Here is a 12,355-nt window from a genome sequence, read left to right on the forward strand (position 1 = left end):
AGGAGTTGCACTGTGTTATAATAAAGTACCCAATATCATTTTTTGTTGTGTGTATAACTGCAACTACTTTGAGCATTTCTGCACTTTTAATGCAGAGGTTGCTTGTGACTTCAAAAATGCAAAACCTTTTACATCCTCCGCATGTGATTTTCAGGGTTTTCAAATACTATTCAGATGTTAATTGCTATCAATTAATTTGTAAGGATTTTGGAAAGTGATGGTGGAAGTTTTCTCTCTGCCTTGCATGCTCCAGACGCTCTGAACAGTCAGAAGTAATAACTTAGGCAATAATCATTTGCCTTTGACACAGTCACGATCCTTGTCATCATCATAGAGGTGAAAAAGTAAGACTGCTGGTGATATAATGTGAGGCAGTTTATTTTCACATTTTGAGCAGGGAGGGATGATTTAAGAGACCACTGAATGCTAATTTCTGTTACTTTGGCACAATGCATTTTAAATGGAAGAACAGCAAATGGATTTAATTTTTATGAGACTTGCGCCAGTAATTGTAAAAATTCTCCATCTGCTTATTAGCAGCACTATGCTCTGTTTTTGAAAAGAAGAAAGATGCTTGTGTTTTCCTGATCTGGAATGAACTGGAATGGATTAATGAATGAAATGTTCTGAAGGACATCTCCAAGTATTGGTAGTATTGTAAGGTTGAACTGCAAGAAAAATATCTTTCAGTGTATTTTTTTTGATCAGCACTGTGACTTTTTAAAAATGCACTTCATTGCTTAAGCTCATCATCTGCCACAAATTCACTGAGCAGAGGTTGCCACTACTTCTTGTACATTTTGGTACAATTCTCAGCATAGCAGTCATTAACTTTTCTGATACTTCTTTAAATGTTGCAGCAATAATAAACCACAATGACTAAATCAGAAATCTATGGCTGCTGACCCACCTGTGGTCCCTTCTAGTGACTTTCTTTGCTGACATTAAAAACATTAAGTAAAATGTAAGAAATTCTACAATATCACTAGAATTCTTCAGAGTTTGATTTAAAAGTGATTGGACCTTTTTCTGGAGAAAAATCTAATTACCTAGTAAGTCAAATGATGCTCCCTTAGAAAGTTCTAGAGTTGCAAGTCACCTCACTCCTGAGGAGTATGTCAGGGAAGAAGCAGAAGCATTCACTTGCTTTGTGCTTCTTTGCTTTTTGCACCTCATGTGGGCCACTGTCCCAGATAGGATGCTGAGTTCAACAAGTCTCTGGCCTGACTTGTTCTTGCTGTTCTCACTTGGTTTCCTTCATCTCCACAATTTTTTAATTGATGCTTTATTGTGTGTTTAAGTCCTCAGCTTCCAGAGCCTTGTTAACATGTTATCTTATGTGGCATTATGCCAGTGTTGATGGGATTAAAGCAAAAGGAAGCCCTGGTTTGCTGCTTGCATCTAAAATGAACAGTAAATCTGATTAGTTATTTCTGTTTAGCGAAACTGAAACTGTACCTGGTGCCTCAGTCTCTCTGGCAGGCATTAGTCCCAGTCTCTGCAGTTTCTAGCAAGAATAGTGTTTTAATTTCTGCTACGTGAAACTAGACTAATTGCATGCTCAGAAATCTAAACAAACAATGCTGGAGAAAGTTAGAAAGGAATTCTTTTGTTTGGTTTTATGAGCTTAACTATGTAGTGTTGGAAAGAGAGGAAACTGTACTCTGGAAAATCAATACTTGCTGAAACTCTGAAAGACCACACAGAGGACAAACTAAGGCAAACTAGTCCATAATGAAGCAGAAGCATAAGATTAAAGTGAAGAAGGTGATAATTATGGATATAAAGAAATTAACAAGAAGTAAGGATGAAATTAAGACAAAAAACACCAATTCGATATTTTATTTAAGTAAGATCTGAGTACAAATCTGTTTTAACATTGTGAAACTGTCGAATCCAGAAGTCTGATGGGTTATATCACATTGTTTCTGTGGTTAAAATGTGGTCACTACTACAGGTGTGTATGTTTGTTTTTAGAAAAATACCTCAACCTGCACTAGCTTTTGAAAAAGAAAACACACACATGCACACATCAACCCTAAGCTGTAATTGGTAAAAATATAAACAAGCATCTAGAAATATGTTGCCATATGTAGCTGGCAAGGAACATCACCTCCTTTCCTGCAAACAATAATAACTTCTATTTAATAAATTGAAAGGTCTTGAGTTTTGTATGCATAGTCAGGTAGATGCAATTTGTTTGCCTCTGTCTGCATTTATTGTAACCACAGATCACGTAAATCCTGTTGTGTTGCCCTGCAGGTAGCTTAACAGCTTTTCCTTTCGCTCATTTTCTGTGCATTTCATCTGGTAATAAGTCATTTCCAGACCAAAGTGTTGTGAGGACTGACAGATCGGGTGCTGTAAAACAGCAATAGAAATAAAATGCTTAGACTTTAAATATTGCAGAAGCTGAAATGCAACACTAACCTAATTGTGGCATTATCCTGGGTTTACTCACCTATGGATTTGATTGTATCTGTCATGTGCTACCGCACTTCCTGCTGCTCTGAAGTCATGTTTTTGTGTTGCTTCTGCACTTAACGACTCACTCTTGTTACAGATATGTCCTAGATTCTTTTCTCTGACCCTCCAAATGGGTGTTTTAACTATTTTTAAAAATGGGTGAGGAGAAAGTAGGAAAACGTGTTAGATTGTCAGGTTCTGCAACATTACAGATAGTAAGTGCTCTTCACTTTATTAGCAAATGACCCAACTCTCAAATTAGTAACTTGGCGTGTTAACAGAACTAGACAGTATTTTCTGTGTTTTTTCAGTATCTGAATCTTGCTTACACTTGTTTTTGAGGAGGATGACCCATCAGATACAGTCTTCCTTAATTTAAAATGACAGCATTGTATTTAAGAAAAAAAAAGTATCCCTCTTGCCTGCATTTTTTTCCTACCTGGCAGGTATGTAATTGTGTGCTGTTGTGGCTGCTTTCATATGTACATGGTTAGAGATGGCTCAGGATTCAGCCATGCTTTGAAAATGGGATTTTACAATTAAACTTACTTGTGGATAGGTGGGGTTTTCTTTTGTGTGTTAAATAAAAACATAACATGGTTCAATTGAAAGTTTTAACTCAAACAATATGTACTAAAGTCAGGGAATTTTATCCTCTGATTTTGGTCCTGGTGCAACTAACTGCATCCAATCACTTGAGATTCCCTAAACTGCAAATGAAAATATGGTAGGACTTCATGTTCCAGAGAGATGAGGTGGTTTAGGAGAGAGGGGGGCAATGGAGCACAGGCCTTGCTGGCTTTTGTGGTCAGCTGCAAGACATGAGGACTTGTTGTTTTGTCTTTTAATTGTAAGAGATCCCAACTATTTTTTTTTCATATCCTGTTCACAGGTTTGAAGGGTGTAAGAACAAATGATTTTATTGAATACACACTTTAATAATACAATAAAAAATTAAACTCACCCTTTTTGAACAAACAGGCCTGTTCATTTGCTTAGAGGCTGTAAACCACACTGGGTGTTAGGAAGACAAGTAGCCTGCGTGATTGCGGTAAGTGTGTCACATCCTGCCCTCAACTTTGCCCTCCTTGGAGGCTCTGGCAGTCTCTCTGTGGTTTGCCCACTAGCCAGCTGGGAGTGGCTCGAGAAAACTTCTCTAACCTGTGGATCTGGTTCTCGAGCAAACTTTCAGACTTAACAGTATCTTGGTTCTCCTTGCCAAACCCAATTAGGAGAGAGGCGAGGGTTCTGGGGCAGGCTTTCAAAGTTTCACGGAAGACTCATCTGTAATTTTGTGACAAATTTAATTGTGTGCATTCAAAGCATGTAGTATGAGGATTGCTGCGGGGCTTTTTCCTCCTTGACAACCCAGTCAACTCCTTTGTAAACATGAGACTACCAAAGAGCTTCCCTCTTCTGTGAAAATCTTCCCCCATCTCTGCTGCGGGAGTAGTGTTTCTGGCTGTGTTTGGAGGGGAATGGGCAGGCAGCTGCTTTGACATTAGAAGCGTATGGTGTGAATGCCAGCACATCTTTATTAAATAAATATGAACTGCTCCTTCCATAGGGATTCTTAAAGATAACTGTCAAGTCAAGACATGTCACTGGAAATTTGCATGTCCTATGAATTCCCTGTCATTTTTGTCATCAGGAATCTTCGTATTTCTTACTTGAATGCCTTTTCTTCCTGTAACTTGCCAAACTCTGAATTCACTTTCTCTGCTACATGTGCCTTCTTGGATCTGGAGTCTGACCATAGAAAGATGAGATTAGAAATTTCGTCCGCTTTTTTTTTCTTTTGCTCTGTGAAAATTTTCACTTCTAGATGGTTGTGTCAAAAAACTGTAGATTGTTTACAGGGAGCTTTTAAATTACTCGTTCTTTGAGTAGTTCCATTCTCTGCTTTGTCCTGATCAGCATTTGTGGTTTTTTTCACATGTGAATGTGCTCTTGATATATCCCACAGAAAGGCAAAAGAAAATGGTGCAAGAATTGTATTTTTTTAAATGTCTCTGGATTTTTTTTTTTTTTATTTTAGGATGCAGTTACTCAGAAAATGGCATTTTGAGCATCAGGAAATTATATGCACAAAACATAAACACTTGAGTTCTTTTTCAGTTATTTTCACTCTTGGGGAATTAAAGCAGAATTATTTTCCGTACTTTTAAAGTACTGAAGCTAATACTATTTTAATTTGAGAGGCACAGGCAGAGTTCTGGGTGGAAGAAAAGGCGTTTTCCGTGATCCTGAACAGGGACTCCAGAAAGTGCCTAATTGCTTCCTATGCAAGTTTTACTGTCTCTTTGGTTAGCAGATGGTTTATTTCTATAGTTGCCAGTGTGTAAAAGTCAAGGTGAAAAATAATCAGTGCAACTTTCACATACAACACAGGCTCAGGATGTTGGATGGACTGGCCAGAGATGTGGATCATCTGCTAGATGCATGTCTTTTTAGGGAATCTATAACTAGACAAAAATGTTGTCATCTCTCAGCTGATGGATGAAGGGTGGTGGAACACGGGATAAGATACTAACTGATGCAGCTTTTCAGGTTTGCACTGAAATGGTAGAAGCAACAGTGGGCTGTCCAGGTAGGGTAGAAATTTTGTCTTACCATCTCCTGTATGTTCCTCTAATGGTATGGACAGGGTGCTAGGCTGAGGATGTGTGTGTGGAAGGTAATGAGGATGAAACTGGATCCATGTTCCTATTGTGACTGATGGCCTGGCTATAAAGCATTACTGGAGGCTTGTGCCATCTGGATGCTAGTGTGTTTGCTGGTGGCAAGTACAGGCCCTGAAGAGGTGACTGCGGAGAGTCCCCTCAGCAGGTGTGTGTGAGCTGGTTTTGATCCTGCACCTACGGGTCTCAAATGTCTTGATCAGTCACTGAAGAGGAACATAGGGCCTCAGTGAGATAAGAGGTGACAGGCGAGAAGAAGGAAAAGGACTTGAGGCCTGGATTTGGAGAGAAAGAGGGGTAGTCTGGGAGGGAGGAAATGCAGAAAGGGGAAGTAATAGCAATATGGTGTGTGGAGAAAGCACATAGAGTTCATGGTTCCTTAAGTTTATTTTGCCTGTCCTGCTTCTACTTGTGTGCTTGTCAATCTTGTGACAAGGTGTTAGCACAATCCATTGGTGAGTGGCATAACTGTGTCACCAGTCATCCCCCATAGGCTTGGGGTGCCTGCTGTGCTGCCTCTGGGTGAGGGCTGGGCGAGGGGGTGAGTCAGGGGCAGCCCTGGCAACGCAGCCGCTGTCTGCCCTCACTGCCTGGCTGAGTGCTGCACTGGAATTTTCCAGGTAGGGCACAGATAGAGGTGAGAGGGAGAGCGCGTGGGACGGGATTTGGACAGGGAAGGGCTCGTCCTGGGGAGATCTACCTGTATGATGAGCCTCTGGTACATGAGGGAATACCATTAATAAATAAACTAATAAATAAGGGGAAAAATGCAGCAGATACATTTAAAAACATCTAATGCAGCCTTTGCATTTTATTACCTTTTCATTACCGTTTTCCTTTATTAATTTGAAACATGCAGTGACTTTTTTTTTTTTCTCTCCCTCTCCAGCGTGGATTTCAACACATACTTGTGTGGGTGCCAAGAACACTGTGTTCTGTTAAGTCACGGGGTGACGTCGGGTGCTGGCCACCCGCCAACCTGGGTCAAGTTCATTCAAATAAGTTTCAGCAGCGGCCCTTGCTGCCCCAGCCCCGACAGTCCTGCCTTCGCATGGTAGATGGCTCTCTTGTGTTAGTTTTCTGGAGAGCTTGGGATTTCAGGGCTTTAAATTTTACAGGCTTTTGGATTTTCCTTAATGTTTGCAGAGGGATTAACAAACAAACAAAAAAATAGCCTGACCTCGCCTGAATCTGTGAGGAGAGAAAAGGAGATGGCCATGGGTTTACTGAGCAGAACAAGGTCTGCAAGTTGGAGCATGTGTTTCTCTGCCCACTGATTTTTACTATTTCTTTTTTTTTTTCCTCCTGTCCTTGGATGGCTTTTAATCATGATGCAAAGACTTTGTGTCTTTAAAGCAGGAGCTGCTCCTGAGTTTCCAGTGACAATCCTGTTCATAACAGAAAAAGATGAAATGGCACAAAGTGTATAAAAGCGGTGATGGCTGTGCTAGATTAATTACTTCCCTTTCCTACAGGATTTTGTGTTTTGCTGTCTTAGTTCTGAAACTTTGGACTGCTCTTAAAAATGCATTAAGCAAAGGAATCTCTTGGTCGGGGTGAGCTTCCCATGTAGAGGATTATCCCATGTCATGGTCTTAAAAATCAGACCAGTTTTCTTGGTCTCTTTATTCCAGCTTCCCTTTCAGGGGACTGTTTTGTTGCTACTTTGCATAGCAGCATACTTTTCCTTCCTGTAACCCTACCAGAAATCACACTAGATCCCCTCCCCTTCACTTCCAGTAACTGCTCTGTGAGCAATAATTTTGGAACTACTGGCAAAATAAGAGTCTTTGACAAGCTTCTAAGATCCTTACAACAGGACAGCATTTGTAACACCAGAGACATCACTAACTGGTCTCTAAGACAGCTGTTGATATTTTAGTATTTAATGAGAATCCCATTCTTCCTGTTTGCTTCTGGGATATATATTTTTAATTAAGAATGAGATCTCTGGGAAAACTTGGTGTTTCCAGAGAGAGCTGATTGGTTTTAAAGAGAATAGAGAAGTGAATTTGCAGCTCATTATTTAGATCTGTTTTCACTATCTCTCGTTTGGACAGATTAGCCATTTTATTTTTATTCTTTCTAGCTGTGCACCAAGTTTCTAGGTCTTGGCTCACTTGATATTTGGCTTTTAAGGGAGAGAAACATAGTAGTGTCAGGTTCCCATGATTCAACACCCACTCCTGAGTTACCTGTTGGTGCTTGCTGGCTTATCTTCTCTGTGTGGGAGAGTGGAGGATGATCAGATTTGTGTTCATCACTAGGTGTCACTCACTTGCAATTACTTAAACTACATTTCAGGGCAAAATTAAAAGAAATAAGAAACTCTCTTGCTTCCTACCTCACCCAGTTTGGGTGTGTGTGGGGGAAGAAAATGGCATGAAATCTGGAAAAGAATATTTTCTCATCCTTCTTTCCCATAAAACTATTGTATGTGGTGTTTTGTAATTTTATTGCTTTAAGTGTGTCTTAGTTTGTTGTTTTTTTTCTTGTATAGTTCTGTTGATGCAAAATAATGTTTTCTTGTATATTTTCAATTATCTTTTCTGCTCTCTTATCAAGTGTGTAAAAACTTGAATAGCAGATAGCATGTAAAAGATCTGGAAATCTAGCTCAAGAGGGGTGCGATGATGTAACTACAGGATCATTTGAGAGAATTCTTGGAAAAAAAATGAGATGACAGGACTCAAAATTGTTCTTGGAACTTAACCGCTGAGCTATGTTGGGCAAAGGATGCTGATTAAAAACTGTGCACATATAAAGATGATTTATCTTTGTGTTATTTAACAAATTATGTGGAATGTGATGCCTCAGCTGGGTCCTGGCTAGCCTTCTCTCTCGTCAAATGATTAGTGTGGGGAATGTACATTCAGTTGTTGAAATATAGAATATTTCAAAATTCTAACACCAGTGCTGAAAAAATAAAAGTGGGGGAGAGGAGGAAGGTTAAACAGTGAAACTCAATAGATTTGTTCAGCACACACCAAATGCTCTAAGTATTTTATTCCAGAGGAAGATTTTTTAGAGAGTGTACAAGTGTCCATGTGGATAGCTGGAAACTTTATTGGCAAGGATGACAAATTTCTTTTCCTGTATCTCTCACCCTTCCCCTGTATTTTTCCCTTGAAATGGGATGTATGTTTTATCCAGCCTGGTTCTGTCATTTAGTTTGGGGGCTGGGACTGCTGTGGATCAGAATGTTGTGTAGACGGTGCCTTCCCTCCTTCGTGTCCAGGTAAACTAGGTCTGGGTTGTGTCCGTCTCCTTGAGAAACTGAATCTCATGGAGGGTCTTGAGGCAGTGGTCACTGGGCAAGGGTCTCTGAACGGCTTCAGTGGTGTTAAATGTGAACTTGGAGTGTCAGGAAAAAAAAAGGTGAAAAACTAAAGCTTGTCTATTGTGCATTTCTTTTTCACCCTCCCTCCTGTGTAACCAGAAGCATTAGTTTAAAAGGTGTAACTGTATACAGAAATTACCTTTCCCCACCCTGTCTTATACTAGAAGAGTAGAGGCTATTTGAGATCACCTGCTTCTCTGTGAAAGGTGATCTAAGCTGAGGAAACCCCTTCTAGACAAAAGTCATTATTCCTGCTGACCTGCAATGAGGATTTGCTGAAAGTAACAATAATAGAGCAAATCTGCTGTGTGGATATCTGGAGAAGTTACGTGCTAACTGTATAAACACATAAATCTCTTAAGCTCTGTGTCAGACCCTGTGTTTGCAATGTCTTTGCTCATATTTAGGCCCGAAAACTAGCATGAATTTCTTATGACAGCCGAGAAGAAAACACGCAGCCTCCACTGATACCTGCACAGATATGACAGAACTCTTAATCATAAGATTTAGTTTCCCTTTGCGAAGATTATAGGTTGAGATTCATCTCCTTGTTCTATCTTGGATTACTAAGTGTTTGTGGCTGTGTGTCACTGTATTTATCTAGTCCACATGCTGTATTTGAATTTAACTGAGAGTTGTGTTTGAATGAATAAAGTAGCATAATTTCCTTCCCTTCCCCTGAAGGAGAGGTGGGTTTCTTTTCAAGTATGGCAGCTATTATGACTAACTATATAATTACACCTTTAATCAGACTGAACTATTTTAGATACACAGTAGCCCCATTTGGCCCCTCAGTGTTGAACTGAAAACCCTCTAAAGATGCATAGTATGGCCCATAGTCATCATCATCACCTTTAATCACTCAGCCCATTAAAGCCACTGTGCAGGAGTGTACATGGCTATGTGATTTACTTTTGGGGGTGGTGGTGAGGACAGGAAAGACACACGTTACTGAAAATTCCTTATTTTGAGTCTGCGAGGATGCTATCGTATGTCTCTTCTTACTGCCTCTGATCATTTTGCCAGCATTCAATGGATTTCTTCTACTGTTGTATTGTGTTTGAAAGTGAATGTGGCTCTGATGATGCTGAGTGAAGTTTTTAGTCTGTCTAGGCTGCTGAAGCTACTGATGGGTGTGGAAAGCAAGTGTTTCAATGCACAGTTCGGAGGCATGGCCTCCAGAAAGCCTCCCTTTGAACAATGAGCGAGGTGTCCTTGTCCTCACAGCTCTTCAAAGACACAGCCGGGCTGCTGGGTGTTCACTTTGTGCAAGCTAAATGCAGGTCTCTAATTTCTGGTGTGTTGGGATTCATCCTTAAAATAAGATGTACTGCCACAACTAACATATCAATTTTTTAGTTCACACACTCCACCTCTGGTGTTAATTCTGACTTTATTAAAGCCTAATGAGTGCTATTTCTTGCAGACCTTAATTATACGAGCAGCTCTTTTTAAAAGAAATCTTTTGCTCTAGTTGAAATACCGTTGCTTGCAATATGTGCTTCTGTTGTGTTTCATGTTTTGCCTGATACGGGGTTGGTTGGTTGGTTGATTTTTGGGGTTTTTTCACGTAAAGAGAAAGGATAGAAGAGGAAAGGGAGGGGCAGATGCCATATAATGAGGGGACACCACCAGAAAGGCAGTTCTGTCAAATGCAGCCAGATGCATGGATTGTACAAGGTGGCATACATGGTTTATTTTTGTTGTCATCTCTGAAACTAACATAAGCTAGTTTCAGCCTAAAATGTTAAACATTGTTGGGAGAAGGCTTGAGAATGACTGAGAATACTATTTAAGAAGGTTAAAAAGAGCTTAGGGTTGTGCTGTAGCAACTGATCTCACATGGAAAGGCCCAGAGTTCAGAAGTGAGCAGACCTGTGGCTGCAAGACACACACATGCACCTGGCAGAGTTCTCGGTCTTAATTATGCACAGTCTATTTTACTTCACCGTGAGTGAAAAGTTCTGAGCATCATGTTTGCAAAAGAGATCATGACAAGGCTAGAGTTTGTTGCCTGTTACTGCATGTTCTCTCACAGCTTACTGGCTATACACGAATATTGCATAGGGATGTTGGTACAACACTAAGATAAGGGCAACAAATTAAAGCAAACATAGGAAATGGAAGAGCCTTTGTAAAAATGTGCAGACAACTCATTCAGCACAACTGTTGATGGCTTGGCCTTGAGCTCAGTTGGTGGAGCTGCTGCTGCCTGGCTGCCAAGATAATGTGTATGATGTAATTGTGCCAAGCCCATACTATCATGGTATTACAGCAAAACTGTCTGTGAACTGGGCACATTCCCAGTTAGGTTCAGATACAGTAACAAGGTAAATGGAAAGGTTTTCCCAATACTGTATTGTTACAATACTGTTACAGCTTGAAGTGGGTGTTTTGGGGCAAAAAAGGCAAAGTGTCTTTTGCTGGGCAGGTAGAGAACGTAGGTTTTGCTCAGTGCCAGTATAATCTCTTTTATTAAACGACCCTACAAGGATGCCTCTCTCCCTAGCTGTAGAGGAGCATTGCAGGCTGCAGAGGAAAGATGTAAGAATGGCTATGTAGGACAGATTAAAAACCCATCCAGCCCATTGCCCCGTCTGTGCCTGTGGCCAGATGCCCACAATGTGGACGCTGGGTATAAGCATATGTTAAACTGAAAGGATTAACTGGCCAAGTAAGAATACCAGTTGCTTTGTTGCTGGCTGTTTATGAAATAATCCCTGATCTTCAGTGAAAACTAGATAGTTGAATGCTAGAAAGTTCTGGGTGTTTTTTGTTCTTTTTGTTTTTTTAATTTGAGACATATTCTTAAGATACTTACATAGTCCTAAACTGAGCTTGTTTATGTGGTCGCATGCAATTTCTTCATGCAACCTTCACAAGCCCTTCCTGCTTTCTGAAGTTTTTGGAACAGTTAGTTAATTCTAACTCTCCATCTTCCTCTTTGACTGAAATTTGCAATTTCCTTTCGAGAAACAACTTCCTATTGAGTACTAACTTATCTGACCACTTTGATGTATTTGAAATATATTTTTGAAGTCCTGAAGGCATTGCAAAATCCAGTGTTGTCTTCACAGCTTGAATTTCTGCACTGTCTAAATTGAGGAAGTACAGAAGTGGATAGGAGTTCATCTAACTAACAAATGAAAATCCAATTAAATTGTGCTTGATCATGCAGTGTCATTGTAAAATTCCAAACTGTGGTAATTGAAACCTGGTTAGGCAGCTCAAGGGGACTGAATTGTCACGTTTTTGCTGTGATCAGCATTGGCTTTGGGAGGTTTGGGAGTTGTGTGGATTTACAAAAAATGCTGCAGCGTATTTGGAGGCAGATGCAGAAATGGGCTGATTTCTGCGGTGCAGCCCATCATCATGCCAGAGCTACAGGAATCTAAGTCCTGGCCTGCAAAACAGCCATTAAACTTAGATTTAGATGCCTGTGTTCTATATACAATAAACAGATGAGCTTAAGTGCTAAATACCAGGATTCCCAGCTACTGTCTTTCTGACCAAGGAACACTTAAGCTCCCTGGTGTTCCTGCACTTTATCTAATGCCTGTTTGATGTGGAGCAGGGACTGAAGCTCTTCAAGACCCTTTGAATCTTGGGGGGCTTTTCTCTGCAGTGACACAGCCTTCGAGGCAGAGGTAGAAATTATCTCCTCATTGCTTTGTTTGGTGGGTTGAGAGCTTTACTGAGAGGAAGGGATTTAAATTCTCTTAATATAGAGATTGTCTAGCTAGAATTTGGGCTTCTCCACTGCTTAGGCTGAAATGCCTGGAGTGTTACAGAAGAGCTGTGTTTACTGTTGGGGATGTGCTTTCCAGTGCAAGCAATGCATGTACAGTATGCTGTGAGTGGAAATCCC

The 12,355-nt window shown here is 40.4% G+C and overlaps 1 protein-coding gene across 2 annotated transcripts in view; it reads left to right on the forward strand.

Annotated features, from left to right (window-relative positions):
* The window catches only part of SPIDR (scaffold protein involved in DNA repair), a 195,854-nt gene that overhangs the window by 24,797 nt on the left and 158,702 nt on the right, over window positions 1-12,355 (forward strand). The gene's annotated exons all lie outside the window — the stretch shown is intronic.

This window comes from Corvus cornix, chromosome 2 (assembly GCF_000738735.6).
Source record: "Corvus cornix cornix isolate S_Up_H32 chromosome 2, ASM73873v5, whole genome shotgun sequence".
NCBI classification, from domain to species: Eukaryota; Metazoa; Chordata; class Aves; order Passeriformes; family Corvidae; genus Corvus; species Corvus cornix.